This window comes from Passer domesticus, chromosome 3 (genome assembly GCF_036417665.1).
Source record: "Passer domesticus isolate bPasDom1 chromosome 3, bPasDom1.hap1, whole genome shotgun sequence".
NCBI classification, from domain to species: Eukaryota; Metazoa; Chordata; class Aves; order Passeriformes; family Passeridae; genus Passer; species Passer domesticus.
Genome location: NC_087476.1, coordinates 20,661,491 through 20,678,915, shown reverse-complemented (window position 1 = coordinate 20,678,915; position 17,425 = coordinate 20,661,491). Strand labels below are relative to the sequence as shown.

At 38.2% G+C, this 17,425-nt stretch overlaps 1 protein-coding gene across 3 annotated transcripts in view; it reads left to right on the top strand.

Annotated features, from left to right (window-relative positions):
• Window positions 1-17,425, top strand: part of ERICH1 (glutamate rich 1) — a 65,918-nt gene that overhangs the window by 34,575 nt on the left and 13,918 nt on the right. The gene's annotated exons all lie outside the window — the stretch shown is intronic.

Here is a 17,425-nt window from a genome sequence, read left to right as displayed (position 1 = left end):
TTTGGGTGTTCCAGTTTTAATTCTCTGCCAGTTTGGATGTCACTGTTCAGTATTAAAACAATATCTGTGCATGATAAAATTATATGTGGTTACGTTTTGTAGTTTAGGTTTGTCCTTGCAGAAACCAGTGTTATTGCTCCCAGTTTGTGAATGGCAGATTTTTCTGAGCCATCAACAGCTTCAGGAATTCTCATGTGGATGTCATCATCAGAAAGCAAACTGTAGTAGCAGTGACACCTCTGTTGAGGTTGTTACTATGAGTTTTTTCAAAATGTTGTGGTGTTTAGAGATTAATCAATAGCTTGAAAGGGGAGATATCTGTGAGGTTAAGAAACTTTCTTCTCTACAGCCTGTTTCTTCTTCAGCTTAAGTGCACTTGACATTTTGGAATCAGTAACAGTGAAAGATGCCACAAACAAGTAGAGATGTAGGACAGCCATAGCTGAAGAATTCTGTACGTAGATGTTTTTTCCTTCAATATCCTCTTGACCTTGAGGCAGACTGTGTATTTGTTGATAGATACAATAACATTCCTTAATAGATATAATCACAACAGTTTTCTTTCTGAAATTGAATAGGATTAAATAACCATTTTTATTTCCAGAGGTCATATAAAGTATTTCGTAATTTGTTACATTGGCTTAATTTTTTAGAAAAAACAAAAGCCTAGATCCACTAATGTTCATATGTACACTGACATTGTTATGGGTTGATTGCATCACTGGAATTATATTAATAGTTAGGAAATATCTAAATCAACTTCTCTAATACTGCTTTGGAATTATTTTTTTTTCTATCTGAACAGGAGAAGATTTCCTTTTTAAAGTGATACCTGATTTAAGAGTTGTCAAGAATTCTAGTTAAGAATTTCTTTCAAAATTCTAGTTTTATCATACTTAAGAAATTAAGTGTATACTTGCAAGAAGATGCTTGTTGACGTACTTGCGTTGCAAAAGCTCACTAGTGTGATGCCATATTCTTGGAAATATTTCTAGCGTACTTAATGTGATATAAATTATAAACATTTAAGGTGTAACTTGGGTAGGCACTTAGGAAAACATCTCCAGACTACCGGTGTCCTGGAGCAGTGTTACAGGCAAATTCTGTGCTCTGTCAAGCAGCCAGCTAGAATGGAGTAATCACTTCTCTTGATTTCATAGCAAATAAGTCTGAACCTCCTGAAGGTGAGTGTAGAATTTACCAAGAAATTCACTGCTGTCCACTGAGGGTTTTAAACACGGGACTGGGCTATCAGTTGAAGTTGTAAGGATGACTCACTAATTTAGGTTTATATACAATGTAGAAACCAGTCATTTCTAACTACCACTGTCTGTAACTATTTACATTTTCCAAATGCCAGTATATTCACAAGCATATGGGACTATTACAGAACGCATAATACAAATCATGAGTTTTTAATGTCACTGAAGCCTTCAGTATTTCTTGTGATAGTTTCTGACATTAACATTAGCATGTTGGTAGACCTCATCAAAACAAACAAACAATGCAACAAAACAAACACACACAACTTCCCCCAGCCCTACCACAAACTCCCAAAAAACCCTCTGGAAGATGGCTTTGAAGGCTAGATGGGAAAGAATTCTGCCCCAGATATTTAGCTCAAGTTTGTATATGTTGCTAGGAAAGGGTGTAAATGCTGAAAATGTATTAAGGAAAAAAGAATACATGGCAATGTAATACACTGGTAATGCTTTACTATTGCCATGGCTGCATATTAATGGTTTATTAAATATCCCTAAATTATATTTTTGTAACTGTAAATAAAGTACATATTTAGATGCTCTGTTAGTTTCTGCATGCTTTTAAAAAAGCCTCAATTATTTCAATAACAAAATTTACCTTTGAAATAAGCTTTCATTACTATATGTTGCTCTAATAAAGAAAATAACATACCCCTAATCCTAGCGTAGTGGGTTGCTGCTGGCTGGATGCCAGACACCCACCAAAGCTACTCACTCACTCCCCTCTGCAGTGGACACAGGACAGAAAATTTCACAAAGGGTTCATGGGTTGAGATAAGGACCAGGAAAGATCACTCATCAAATACTGTTACAGGCAAAACAGGCTTGAATTAGAGACATGAAATTCATAAGCTTCTCCAATGTGAGTCCATCTCACGAGCAACATTCTCTAAACTGCTGCAAAGTGAATCCATCCCATGGGCAGCAGCTTCCCTCAGACTGCTGTGGCATGGGTCACTCTTCCACAGAGTGCAGTCCTCCCAGGACAGGCTTCTCCAGCCTGGGAGCAGGGCCCCTCTCTCCACAGGCTTCCCACAGCTCACAGCCTCCTCTCAGGCATCCAGCTGCTCTGGTGTGTGCTTGTCCATGGGCTGCCCCACGGGCTGCAGGAGAATCCCGGCTCTGGTGCCTGGAGCACCTCCTGCCCCTCCTACAATTTCATCAAATTACTTTCAGACTTATGGACGTGTAACAAGAAGAGACTCCATTTGAGACACCACTTGTGGCACAGAGGAATAAGAAAAACTGAAGGTCAAAAAACTACCACAGAAAGTGAAGGAAATTACCTGAGTCAACATGTCTCATTAAACATGCACTTGTTGATGAATTCTTACCTTGGTGTCTGCAGAGCTGTTCTTCTCACATGTTCTTATCCTGCTCTTCTCTGGCCCCAATTACACCTGTGCAACAACTTTTTTGTTTTGATTTCTTCTTAATTAGGTTATCACAGAGGCATTACCACCATTTCTGATTGACCATCAGAATGGCTCCACATCCATCTTTGAGCCAGCAGGTATTGGCACTGGTGGACACTGAGGAAGCTTCTGGCAGCTTCTCAAGGAAGCCACCCCTGTAGCCCACCCCCACCACCAAAATCGTGGGCATCCAGACCCAACACACCTAGTTTGTGCCTTTCCATTTTAATAAAGTAAAGAGGATGCTGGGCTGGATCCCAGAGGAGAGATGCATGTTTAAGCACAGTAAGAATTCACCAACTAGTGCATGTTTAATGAGACATGTTGACTCAGGTAATTTTCTTCACTTTCTGTGGTAGTTCTTTGACCTTCAGCTTTTCTTATTCCTTTGTGCTACAGTTGGTATCTCAGATGGAATCTCTTCTCATTACATGTCTGTAACTCTGAAAGTAATTTGATTAATGTTCTGAATTTAGATGACAGTATTCATACTAAGAGGAGAGGGAATTAGGGCCGTTATCTCTGACTTTTGTTTTCTTGCTTTTTGTTTAATTTCAAATTACAGTGATGACAAATATTTTTGTTGAGCATCCTGTCCTATAATAGAGGAGTCTCAGAGAAAGAAGAGGCACTGTGGCTTTTTATTTTCTCCTCTTTCCCTAGTGAACATCATTTTTCCCTTCTTGCTCCTTACTGGCTGAGTCACTTCACCCCTTTCAGCTGGAGCATGCTCCCCCTTTCTCCTTTCTTGCAGCTGTGTTACAGGCTTCTGTTGTCATAGTGACAGTAAGGAACTGATGGGCAAGGAAAATAAATAGAGAACAGCACCAACAAGTTCTTTAGATCCCAGCAAAAAAGCCAACACTGATATAATTACTGCCTCACTTGAGCACACACCCAACACTTTGGAAATCTGACGCTGCTTGACTTTCATCTCCTTGTTTCATAATAAAAACATAATCAAGACCTAAGCTTTTGTAGTTAAATCTTCATGGAGCAGCAGGATAAAGTCAGTAAGGTGCTAGATGAAGGAGAAGGGCAGAAGACAGCTGGGTCTCTGTCTGCAAGTGCTTCATGGTTCTGAATCTTAGTTCCTCACATGTTAAAGATGGAAATTTAATTGCTTTGTAGATCTTGGGAAATTTCTGATCACATGATGTTTTAATTTTGGTTATCAGTTGTACAGTTGGTTGCGTGCAAAATTCTAACCTTCACTGCTCTGTTATTGCTGCTATTGCCTATGAACCTGTTGGTATTGAACCACAGCAAAACATTGCTGTCCTTCATGTTAAGAGCCAAATATCCACTGACAGACAACACACTTACTGATTATTAGATGTGAGAAGGTGACCCTGGCTCATCCTCTTGCTGTGAGGTCCCATGTTACTCTTTCGAACAAGACTTGTTTCAATGCAATATTTTCGATTTTTAAATTGAAAATAAAATAGGGAGCAGGGGAAGAGGAAAGCCTTTTGTAAGAACAGGAACTCTGCATTCATATTACCTTTTAAATACTCTGGACACTGTAAAAACAGAGTATAAAGTTTGTTTCTAGCATGAAGGGACTTAGTGTGGCTGAGTGGACTAGGAAAATTAAGACAGTAAAAAAATGTGCGTACTATGAACCATGTATTTTCTTTTTTCTTACACAGCTTTCTTCAGGTATTTTGTATGACATACATAAAATGCTGCTGTCTCATGTTCAAAGTCAAAATCAGGCAATCAGGCATACCTCATAATTTTTTAATTTTTTTTTTTAAATAGTAGTAGTTGTAGTTTATGGCAACATAACAGCCATGCATTGATATAGCTTCCAGTAGGCTGTCTCCTTTCAGTCTTCACTGGGGAAATTTCTTCATCTCATATCCTTTGCTTTTGATTACTGCCCTCTGCAAAGATTACAAGTAGCAGTTTGAAAGTACTGAACAGCCCTCAATGCAACTGTAACCTGTGCCAAGGAAGCTTTGAAAATCATCTTCCATCAATCTCCCATTCACAGTAGCTTTGCTAAATAGTTTTGTTAGTTTCATTCTATTTTCATTCTGTTTTATCCCTGCAAGCAGAAATTGGCTTATAAGTAGAGTTCAAACCACTTACAGGGCAAACTCCACCGGAGCCTTTTGTATTGTAAGCTGTTGGAGAGAAAGGAGGCTCCTGCCTTCACTGTAGGCTCAGCATTGTTCAGTATTACAGGCTGTGTGTTGTCCATGCCGTGCATCAGCCTCACTCACCCTCTTTCCCCCCTTCTGTTTAGGGCTGAAGAAAATGGATATTGCTATAGCAAAAGACAGAAATACCAGTGTACACAAATCTATTGCCATAACCTAGCCAAAATGCAGTGCAGACAATCTGAAGTGCATTCCAAGGTTCCCCAGCTGCTTTGAGCAGCTTATGGTTGAACGAAGTTGCTGCATCTCTGCACCAGTAGTTCTGTTTCCCAGCTGCATCGGCCGTGCCTGGTGTGGAGGAGGCATTAGGGCCAATCGGCAGTCTCTCCTGACAGAAAGCAAATCCCTTCCAACAGCTGCACCTCTGGCTCTATCCAGTGGATGGTGCTGCATCTCACAGACTCCTCTCCTGAAATCTGAATGGGCTCATCCTCTGGGCTGGTATAACCAGCACAGCTGTACTGACATGACTGGGTCTGCTAGATTGCAGTGAGCTGAGCACTCAGGTCTGTAGGGCTGTAGTGGGACACTGCCAGCATCTGACACTTCTTTTCTTGATGCAGATACTTTAAACAATAGCCTTGAACGTCTGGTCTTGGTGCAGCTGGTCTAATGACAGGTGAAGTTTTGTGTTCTGTCTGCTTCTGTACTATTCCGTCAGAACTGGGGGACCTTACTTTCTCAAAGCTCTTTGTTTCTGGGTGCATGGATGATACTTGGAAAGGACTTGTATCTCACCTGACTAACTCTCTCCACATCTTGCTGTGGCAAGAGTAGGAGAGAATGCAGAAACAGTTTTATGCAACGGTTTTATGTTTTTGCCTTGTTGGAATGATGATACCAGTTTTTTTACCAATCTAACTGAATGAACACGAATAAAAGGTTTATTAAGTTGCATTTTTTAGAAAGATTACATAAAAGCTGAATTCATAAATGTTAGGAACTTTGAGAAAATACAACATAAGCTAATTTTTTGATAAGTCAAACTTTAAGGTGTGTAAAAATTGGATGAAAAATGCCACATGACCTAAAGTTCTGACTGCTAGAAAGGAATTCTGCTATTCAGATCTTGTTTAGTACATTACTCTCAGCAGATGTTGGTGGTGGCTTTGGAACAGGTCCACCATGTGAGTGCAACACTGTACTGGATATCAGCATCCTTGCACAGCTAACCACACAATTTAATTTATTTTGTGAATTTTCTTTTCAGCAGTAAATAGCCATTGCACTATCACGATGCCAGAAATAATATTAGATAAAATATTTGGTTTGGTAGCTTGAATAGTAGGTTAGCTAGATGCAAAAATCTGAAATATAATGGACCTGTAATAGTTGCCACACCTTAAGGAGAGCCTAACATACATTTAATAAAAAAGATGAGTCTTTAATGCACAATGAGCTTAATGCCTTCCGTGCTTCTGTCTTAAATTCAACTTAAGTACTTATCTGGATGGCTTAAGTTTGCAGTGTGTTCACCAACCATTCCAATCTTTTTACATTTAGGTATGCGCTCTATTTGAGTAGTATGTCAGCATTTCTTGAGTACTTAGAAATGGACACATCTTTTGTCACTCTGGACAAATAAAGAGCTCTATTCTATTTTTTTGTCACTGTCAGTCTGAAGATGGGAAGTTAAAAGCTAATACTGTCTACTGCATGTCTTCTCACACCTAGAATGCTTTGTTATTCCCATTATGAAAGAGCATGTAAGATAAATTTCCAAAAATTAAAAAAGCATGCAACATTGAATTGATAAAAAATACAATTTGCTGTAAAACTTTATGGAAAGTGGCTGTTAATAAATACAGGAACTGTATATCTAGTTACTCAGCTAGCTTTCCAGAGGAAGCAGCAAGTACAGTGAAGACATCTTAAGGAGTACTCAGTGTTCAAGTATGGCACATATTCTTTTCCAGCCTTCATTCAGTATACTAAAAACCTTAGTTTGTAACTGACAATTTAGATCAGTTCTCCATTAACTTTTAGACAAGATATCAGAATTAAATGTGCACTTTTATTAAGAGTCATTCCTCAGAGGACTTGACTTTATTGAATGCTCATGTCTAGGCATTTGTGAAACACAAGGTATATAAAATAGTAAAGATTCTGCTGTGGAAGCCCAAGCATATAAAGACATGAACAAAAATCTGCATATAGTAATGTAGTTGGTATTGAGCCAGTGCTGATAGATCAGCAGAGAGAGGCAGCAACTGCTGCAGGCTCCAGGGCTGCTCTGCAGGTCTAACACTTCATACCCTGAACTGCTGCAGTACAGCACATTTGTGCATGGATCTGATTTTTTTTTCCACCTCTTCACTGAAGCATATGAGAATGCTCTGCTAAACTGCTTGAATAATTAGAAGAGCGAGGCACCTAGTGATATTACAGTAAGTGATGATAATAAAGTCTGTCTAGGATCAAACTTTTTGTTTGGAGGAGCCTGTCTCTTTATATGTGAACCCAGAAAGGGAGTGAACATTATGGTAGCTTTTACACAGCAGTTAAATACCTTAGCTGAACTGTAGCATTTTTACTGGAAAGAACATAATGTCTATCCTTCTTGTTCATCTGCCAGAGAAAAGAAGTGATTGATTCTTTGTTCAGTACTTTATTTAGTATATAGATGAACACTGTAGAGGAGAGAAATTTGTTACAGCTCCTTAAGAAATAAAAATACATAGCCTTAGGATAAGTGGGAAGACTTTAAGTAATAAACTGGTGATAGAGTTCTTCCATCTCAGGATATATTTTTAATTTTGTCTTTTTTTGCCAGCTTTTCTCCTTCTGAGAAAAAATGCCAGACTTTCTTGGTATCCTTTTCCTTTGTAGCACTTGCTAATGAAAATTGTGCTTTTACCTCCATGTAGTGGGCTGACCCCAGATGGATTCCAGGCACCTACCAAAGTCTCTCTCTCACTCCCCTCTGCACCTGCACAGGGGAGAGATAATACAACAAAGAGTTCACAGCTTGAGATAAGTACCAGGAGAGATCACTCATCAAATACTGTCATAGGCAAAACATCCTCGTAATCTGAGGATATTATTTGAGTTTATTATTAAAAAGAAAAAACAGAGCAGGATAATGGGAAGTAAAAACAGACCTTAAAGCACCTTCCCCCCACCTCTCCCTCTTTCTGAACTCTACCTCTTCTCCAGAGGAGAACAGGGACACGGGTAATGGGGGTTATGGTCAGTTCATCTCATGTATCTCCTGCTGCTGCTCAGGAAGAGGAGTCCTTCCCCTGCTCCGGCATGGGGTTCCCCTCACAGAAGATATTCTCCATCACCTTCTCCAGTATGAGTCCATCCCGTGGGTAACAGTTCTCTAGTACGGGGTGCAATCCTTCAAGGACAGGCTGCTCCAGCATGGGCTCCTCTCCACAGGTCTGCAGGTCCCTGCCAGGAGCCTGCTCCAGCACGGGCTTCCCACAGGTCACAGCCTCCTCCAGGCATCCCCCTGCTCCTGTGTGTGATCCAGCATGGGCTGCAGGTGGATCTCTGCATCCCTGTGGATCCCCATGGGCTGCAGGGGCACAGCTGCCTCACCATGGGCTGCCCCACGGGCTGCAGGGGAATCTCAGCTCTGGTGCCTGGAGCACCTCCTGCCCCTCCTCCTGCACTGACCCTGGTGTCTGCAGGGCTGTTCCTCTCATGTTTTCACCCCACTATCTCTGGCTACAATTACAACTGTGACTATGGGGTTTTGTTTTTTTTTAGTTCTCCTTAACTATGTTATCACAGAGGTGATACCACCATTTCTAATTGGCCCAGCACATCCATCCTGGAGCTCTCTGGCATTGGCTCTGCTGGACATGGAGGAAGCTTCTGGCAGCTGCTCCCAGAAGCCACCCCTGTAGCCCCTCCACTACCAAAACCTGGCCATGCAAACCCAATACACTCCATTACTGACTGTCTCTTGGGCTTTGCGTGTTTAATCAAACAGTATTTAATTTATAAATTTATAATCTTGAATATGCTGTTGATGGGTGAAACCTTTAGTGCTAAAGATTGTGCAGCATTGGATGGATATTCTTTTTTTTTCTTATGAAAGGGAAGAAGAATATATCAAGGAAAAATGAAATATTATCAAAGACAATATGCAGTGTTTCCTTATTTCATATATTTATGTGTGTTTCTAATTTCAAGTTGTAAATTAGTTTACTGATTGCTTGAAATTTAGATGTATAAATCAGTCATCTCAAGGAAAAAATCCATTTTGTTTAACATATATCTAGAAATCATAATGGTATACAACATTCACTAATAATCAGAAATGTTAGCATTTGAAATAATCTTCACACTTTATTTAGTATAAAACCATATGTACTTTCATAGAGAACTTCAGCAAAAGCTTTAGAGATAGTGTTACATGTTCTTCTGGCAAAAGAACTTACATGCAGAAAAACATCTAAGTAAAAGTATAATTATTAAATTATTTGAATGTGTTCTCTAGTGACCTGCTTTTCCTTTTTGCTCTGACTCTGGCACTTTTCTTGTATTAAATACGTTCTTATAGTAATATATAAATTCTATTAAATTGAAGTGCCTCTAGCAGTTATGTTACAAACAGTATAAACTTCCATTGTGATTATAAATCTGTTAGTTCAAATGTGTTTACAAGGTTTTTATATTTCCCTTTTTTATACCTTTTCTTTTAATGGCAGTAATTTTGTACACTTTAACTTGCTTCCAGTAAAGTGCTTAAGTTAAAAGCCAAGTAAATGGAAAGCCCTGAATTATTTTGAGCTGTTTACAGCCTGTTCTCTGGTGATCTTCTGTCAACTTTTTGTGTCACTATACTTGTTAGTACAGTGGAAGTTCTCTCTACTGGCTACAGTGCAATTTAATGGCAGAAGTGAATCTTGTGTGAAGTCCTAATTAGCATGTATCCCCTTGTAGGGGGTGAATGAGTAGTAAAATACCACCTGTAGTCTCCCTTAATGCTGCCCAGCCAGAGAAGTAGCCAACACCACCACAGAGCCAGGCATCTGCTGTCTCCATCCAGAGGACCCCCATTCCCAGAACTGCTTTCCCAGAGGCCAGTGCTTTGGCCCTTGTCTTCAGAGAACCTAAAGCCATTCCTGACATTTATTGATTGTTTCACCTGCTGCAAAATTTTTGTGAGCTCTTTAGTATTCTGGAATGAAAAAAGTCCTGTGAACACAGGAACTGGCTACCAAAGTCAAAATCCCAGGGTTTTGAGAAGACAGAAGCCTGTACTGTGTGGCCTCCTGTCCCACTAGATGAAAGATTACTTTTATGAAGGGATCAGGAGTGGAACTGAACAACCATTCCTTGTGATTTCAAACCCAGCATTCCAGTGAAACCTTAAGAATCTTGAATTTGCTAATAAGATGTGCAGGTAGCTTATAACCTTACTACAGACTTCTTGGACTTTCTTTTTGGTTGAAATAAGTAGATTTGGATCAGATCTGTCCTGGTTTCTTTTTGCTCTTCACTGGTATATAAGAAAATGTTCCACTTTTTCATAATTTATTTGGCATATCCTTTAGAAAAAAATCAAAACAGAGCTGAGCTGGGCATAAACCTCTTGATTTTTAGTACTTCTGTAGAACATCTTGTGTTTGGTAATTAATTAAAATTAGGGAAACTGTAACTGTTTAAGGAAATTGAAAAATTATTCTTGGTACTATGTTCCTTGCATCTAAATGCAGTATCTTTACTTTCTCTGACTTATAGTACTGGATCCTACAAGAAGACTCTTACTTGTCCTGTACAAGTAAAATGAAGAAAGTTTTATTTTACATTTTCTTGTTTAAATAAAATTATGCATGATGCATATAATCAGGGTCTGAATATAAAAAGGTCATATTCCCCTAGTGTCAGAAAATTTTCTGTGATGTAGTAGCTGTTTTGGGAAAAAGTGAAATATGACAGCCACTTAAGAGTTGGACTTGATGATCCTTATGGATCCCTTCCAAGTCAGGGGATTCTGTGATATCATTTAGCCTAGAGAGGGACTTCTAGACCCAGATTTATTCCTCTTCCCACATATTTCTTACCTGCTGCTCAGTATTTCATTCAGGAAGAACATCCTACCTACAATTCAACATAGGTGGTTAAAGTTAGATGCTTGTGGCAGGATAAGCTCTCTTTGGGAGAACCTTTTTATTCCGACTCCCAAGGAATGGCATTTTACACCAACAAGGAAATTTACTTGTATCCCAACTGGATTAATAGTAGTACATATCAGCCAGCTCATGAAAGCAAGTGAGAGATTCATTTAGTGAGGAACATCTAAGTACATCAAAGATGAAGGATGTATGCATATCCATAGCATATTATGGGTAATCTGTGATTGACAGCTATTGATGCCTAACGTTCTGTGGTGTTGGAAAGAAAAATTAAATCAATTTTGTAGAGGTGGTAGGCAGTGTACCAAGTAAAGATGAAAAGCATTCATGTCACACTAATCTGGATTGGGGGTACAGTGTGTGGTGGAAAAAACTGTGTTCTACAAGCAGATGACAGATTTTAAAATGTGTATGAAATACAAAGTCAAGTGAAGACAGATGAATGCATTTTCCTTTATCATATCCGAGTTATTTCACAGATCATGTCATATAACTGAAGAAGAGTAACAATGTCTCTCTTATTTCCAAGGGATGATACTATTCTTCAATGATCTGCAGAGCAACTCTTGTTTTTCAACAACTTAAAGGGGAACTAAAAATAACTTGACCCTTTGGTAAGCCAAATAGACAAGTTGTTGTGCTCCTGTTGCCATTTTAAGTTGTTTTTTTATTTTTTACTTTTGGGTAGCAGTGCAAAAAATCCTGGAAGTGATAGAGAGTGATCTATATTATTCTGGTAACATTCTACTGTGCCCAGAAATAGGTGGTTTAATAATGTAAAGATGGTGTACAAAGGATTCAATACCTAGGAGAGTAGAATATGCACACTGCGTGATCTCTTGCTGAGAACATGTGACAAAATTATTTCAGTCACTTTACAAACATTTATTTTTGTAATGGATGCTTTCATCTGGGTTTTGTGGGTTGTTTTTAAAATTTATTATTATGAATAATCAGATGTTTATGTCATATATATTTTAGTCTTTGAAAATCAGTAGCTGCTTAGTACAGAAATCAGGATGAAGCCCTTAGGAGATGAGGAGACACCCACGGAGAGGGAATAACCATATAGAATGTGAGGGACACACAGGTGTAGAGGAATGATGGCCAAGGAATGAACCCTCTGTACAGCAGACCAGAAGTCTGCTGAGAACAATGGGAACCCAGGCTTCAGAGGGACATTCCCTAGAGACCCAGAGAGCACTGTGCAGCCTGTTCTGCAGCTCTGGTATCTGGTGTGCTGAACAGAGAACAAGCCTAAGAAAAGAGGATTGATTTACAGGGATGCCATAGGCAAGGTGGAGATAAGGTTATGTATGTATAGTTTTGTTTCAACTTTCCTCATTTTGAGTTTTCTCTACCCCCTGAAAAGGAATCAGCTATTTTAGTGTCTGTTTTAATAAAACCTAGCTTTCCTATTAAAAAGTTGGTTTAAAATATTCAGTATGGAAAAAGAGGTTGAGCAGGTTTGTTCTTGACATGCAGTCAAGAACGAACTTGCATACCAGGGAAGACTGTGGCACCAGGTTCACGTCTGTTACAGACTGACAGATTACCAAATTACAGCTGTGCTGGATTTTGCCTCTGGTGTTGCTCCTTTTTCCAGCATACCTGCCTGCATGTTTATATGTGTGATTAGTTCAACATAGAGCACTTGGTCATTAAGAAATTACTTACTGCTTCAATACATAATTAATTTAGAATGTGATTAATGAAAGTAAGCTTAATCCTTGTCCTAAAACATCTCTGTTTTTACAAAGCTGCTTGGAAACTGTGTAAGTAAATTTAATTCAAATCTAGTTTAAGATCCAAAGATAAATGGATGAAGGAAATAGTTAAAAATAAAACACGTGGAAGTTCTGCATTCTTTTAGACTTTACTTTTCCAGAGTGTTTTGAAATAGGGTTTACTAGAAGAACCATGTAATAAATTGCGTTGTGGGAGCTCTTTCATATACACATATTTAACTATATAACATATAGTTAAATATAATTGTTTATTAGATGCTTTGTAAAAAGTTAAGAAATACTACAAAATATTGCAAAAAATAGTATTGAGGTGTAAACTGAAATATTGAGGTAATAACTGACATAAGTTGGAGGGTTGCTGCTGAGCATTTTCATTTTGCTGGGTCAATGTCTGCGTATTCTTATGTAGCTCTTGTGTGCTAAAGATTGTACTTTAGTTTACATCTGCTCTTAGATGCTGTTCTATCACAGGGGAAAACTACATATCTGTTTTCCAGTAGATAACCGGTTTTTCCAGTATTTCCCATTTTCCAGTCTGTGTTCATTTACTCTTAATAACCTCTAGACATTTTGTGCTATTTTAGCTGGTATATTTGGAAAGAACATTTTAAATGCTGCACAGGATTTTAAGATTGCAATGTTTCTTATAATTCTGGTGTTATTCTGAGCAAAAGGAGAGCTTTGGATTCTTTAAACTCAACCATTGGTTGAAAACAATCTCTGGGGAAAAAAAAACATTTGAGAAAACTCTGAACATGTGTTTGTGTCCTGAAAATTAAAAGAAACAAATACTTAAAATAGAAATGTGACATGAGGTATTTAAAATGTTTCCAGTTTTTTTAATATAAATGTTACAAATCTCCCCCTCCCATTCATAGTGGTGTTATCTGTTCTAATACAGAGATGTAATCTTATTTAGCCAAAGACTAAGAAGATTTCTCTATTTAGTAGCAATTAGTCTTTGTGGCTGAGCATTTCTGATTTACTAGCCTTCAAAACAGTTACTGGTTGTCATTGAATCTCTCTTTTTTCTTCTATGTGAGTATGCTCAGCTTTGTGATTTTACTCTATTTTCCTCACTGAGTCAACATAATTCTTAGTGATTTTGGGGACCACAACTGAGCCCATTTGGGAAGTGCTGTCTATGCCTATAAATAATGGTGACTGAGTCTGATTGTTTGCACATCACCCCCAAATGCCAAAATGACTGAAGACAGTGAGTTTGAAATTTAAAACAATAAAGGATCACTAAAAGGTCAAAGTGCGTGCTTTTGTTTAAAAATTCTGTCATTGAATGGTACAGAATTTGCATCAGAAATGCTTCTATCTAAGAAGTATTGGGGGCTTCATCAAGTAGAGCTTTCTGTATAAAGTGACAGAAGGCCCAAAACATTACTGCTAAAATTAATTTATGCATAAAATAGTTTCATATATCTCCTGGATGCCTTAGATCAGTGTGTGTCTGGACTGACTGTACATACCAAAAAGCAAAGCAAGCTTAGACTCTGTTTCATCATGTATCCAGCTGGGATTGGGAACACTCACTGCTGAAGAGGAGAGAAGCAGCAGAGAGTGCAGTAATGGGATCTTCAGTTTCTCCCTTAGTGTCTCATCAGGATGTTGTGAAAAGTTTCAGATTTTAGACACAGTCAATAAAATAACCAAGACATTGATTAGTGGAGCTGTGAGAGGAAATGACACCCTTGACTTTATCCTGCATAGAGTTTTGTTCACAAGGTGCACATCACAACAGCAACCATTGGGTTCAACATGCTGTAAAAACAACAGGAAACAAACAGCAATCCACAACAATTCAAGAAGGAACACTACACAAAAATAAAGATACTTACTAAAAAGAACCTAAAAAAGGTCAGCTAAGAGAAGGAAGTTATACCAGGTGGTATGGAAGCTACTTAAGGACACCATATGTGATATTCAAGGCCAGCGCCCACCACCTGTCATGACAGGCTTGAGAAAAAGCAAGAGAAAGACAGCAGAGCCAGACAACAGAGTAAAGGAAGTTGTTAGAAAGTAGTAGGTGTCTTTTTAAAAACTGAATTCACACCCAGATGATGTATTAAACATATTTAAATGTAAGAATGTGGTGAGAGAGGCGAAGGAGTGTTTGAGCAAATGCTATATAGAATTAAAACTGAATAGATCTTACTTTTGAGGCACCAGGAGCAATGTGTCTGCCACTCTTTTGAGCCAATGATCTTGGTGTAGAATGAGTATTTAGAAAGGCCTGTTTCAGAGAAGTTAAATAAATCCTTTGCATTGGTGCTAGCTTTGGAAAAAATACTGTGGAGAATCCCATGATGCAGCATTTCTTCCTGGCTTTTCTGAAAGGATATGTGAAATTGGAGTGATTTAATGGTCGTGCAACAAAATAAATTTATAAAATAAAATCACAAGTACCAGATTTTATTCACCTAAACTTTCTAAAAGAATTTAAGGGGAAAAATTGCCCATATTACTGACAATGATGCATAGCTACATGCTTTTCAAATTGCCTTGTGGTCAGAGACTTTGAGGTTAGATAGTGTGAAGCCAGTTTTTTAAAGCAGTTCTTAAATCATCCAGGGAACCGCAAGCCTGTTATCCTGTTGTTTGTTTTAGGCAGTTCAGCACAAATTATGATGCAAAATAATATTTGTGGATGCTTGATAACCTGTGATCTGAATGGGACAGATAAACAGAAGGTTTGCAAAGAGGAAGCATACAAACATTTTAGAATCTTTGAAGACGTAGGAAATACATAGATAAGGATCATGCTACAGCTGATGTGGTTTCCTTGAGTTTTCACCAAGCTTTGGATAAAGCCCCTCTCCAAAGGGGGCACATAGACATAACATGAAAGATGAAGCCCCAGAATAGATAAGTAGATATAGAGAATGCAGCAGTTCTCAAAACAGAAGTCACAACTGGAGGCTTGTGTTCAATAGATGGTCAGGTAAGAAGAATGAAGTGATATCCAAAGGATTCTTGATGGTTAAATGGACATCATGTGCATTAAAGGCTAGAGTTGGGTGCAGTGTAATCCCAGATTGAGTGATTTGTTAAAAATGACAGACATCTTAGACAGTTGTCAAGTAATGTACTTAGGAAAAAATAACTAGTCAAAATTCACCTGCAAAATGGTGAGCTCAGAACTGACTGTTACCAAGCAAGAGTAAGATTTTACAACATGATGAATAACCATGAAAACAACATTTTAGCACTCAGCAGCAATCAAAAACCAAAATTATGGCAATTATTAGGGTAAAAAAGTGCAAAAGAACAACCATTATTGTACCTTTGTGTAAGTCCAGAGTTCACATTTTCTTGAATGCAGTGTATGGCTACTGTTTGGTACAGGATATAGAAGCAGCAGTTGTTTGAGGTGACCAAGTACAGTTTGTCCTATGGCAGGAATTTGACTAAACTTGTGAGTAAGAGAAATTAATCTGTATATACAGTCAGGTGAACATTTATGATTGAAGACTTATGCAGAAAGTGGTATCTGCCTTTAAGTGATTATTGTCATTAGCATTAATTGGATTTGCTTAAAATCCAGGAGGTAATACTCCTTTGTGGTAGGCAGCACTTATGCAACATTTGCCAGTTTTATGTGAATTTTTGATTTGTCAGCACACAAAAATAGTATGAATGAAAAAATAAAAGTCCCTGTCATAAACAGCTTCCAGTTTTTTGCAGTTTTCTACAGCATTAAAAGTGATGCACATTAGTAGAAGTTCTAAAGTTTTTAAATGGGTTTTCTTTCTCTGATTTCAGATTATTTGAAGCAGTTTCCCCAAAAAAGAATGGAAAAAATAGTAACATCATTTTGTGTCCCTGAGATCTTTGCAGTATTGCTTTTATTCTAATGAACCATTCCATTTTATTGCATTCACCAGCCACAGCTTTTCGCTCTTGATCAAATTGCAGCTGCAAATACCTTAATTGGCACTAAAAATAACATTTGGTTTTTCCCTTACAAGATCCTAAACCAAAATGAAACTCCTCTGCTTTGACTGCATGGTACACCATGGAAGATTCATCCAGTATCCAGGAGAAGAAAAGAACTTAAATTGGCTGAAAAATCTTAAGGGCATACATCCTGTTTCATGTGAAAAGAGAAACTAACCCAAAGCCAAAAAAAACAAAACCCAACAGAATTACAGAATTACCATGAGCAACATCCAGACAGCCAACTGTGAGAATTAAGCAGGAGAGCCAGCTGCCATATTTGAGTAATGATGAGCACATTATATGGATTCCTAAAACTGAGTGGATATTCTTTGACTCCATTTTCCTCAGTATGCAATACATATTTATTTTTTTTTCCCTTTTCTAAAAGTTTGTTCTTATAATATTCAGGGAGGACCTGATTTTAAAAAATCCATAGCATTCAAAAATCCCATCTTATTCTCATAGGCAAACTTCATTTTGCATACTGTGGACCTTCATATCCCTTAGACTTGCAGACGCCTAAGTAATCAACGTCCCATTTTTCACTGTCTTATAGGATGCTGTCGCACGATGTTTCCATCTGTCATTGTCTGAAGGAACCAAAATAGTAATGATAAACTTGAGGAAGCTTATATTTTCCATCAAGGAGTTGCCAGCAGTGTGTTCATGCTGATTGTTAGTCTGGTCAGGAGGAAGTCAGCTCTTGGTCTGTGTTAAGTTTCATATTTAATTTCATTGTGCTGCTCTGATGATGAATAGAAAGTAACTTCCTAATATAACAGAACT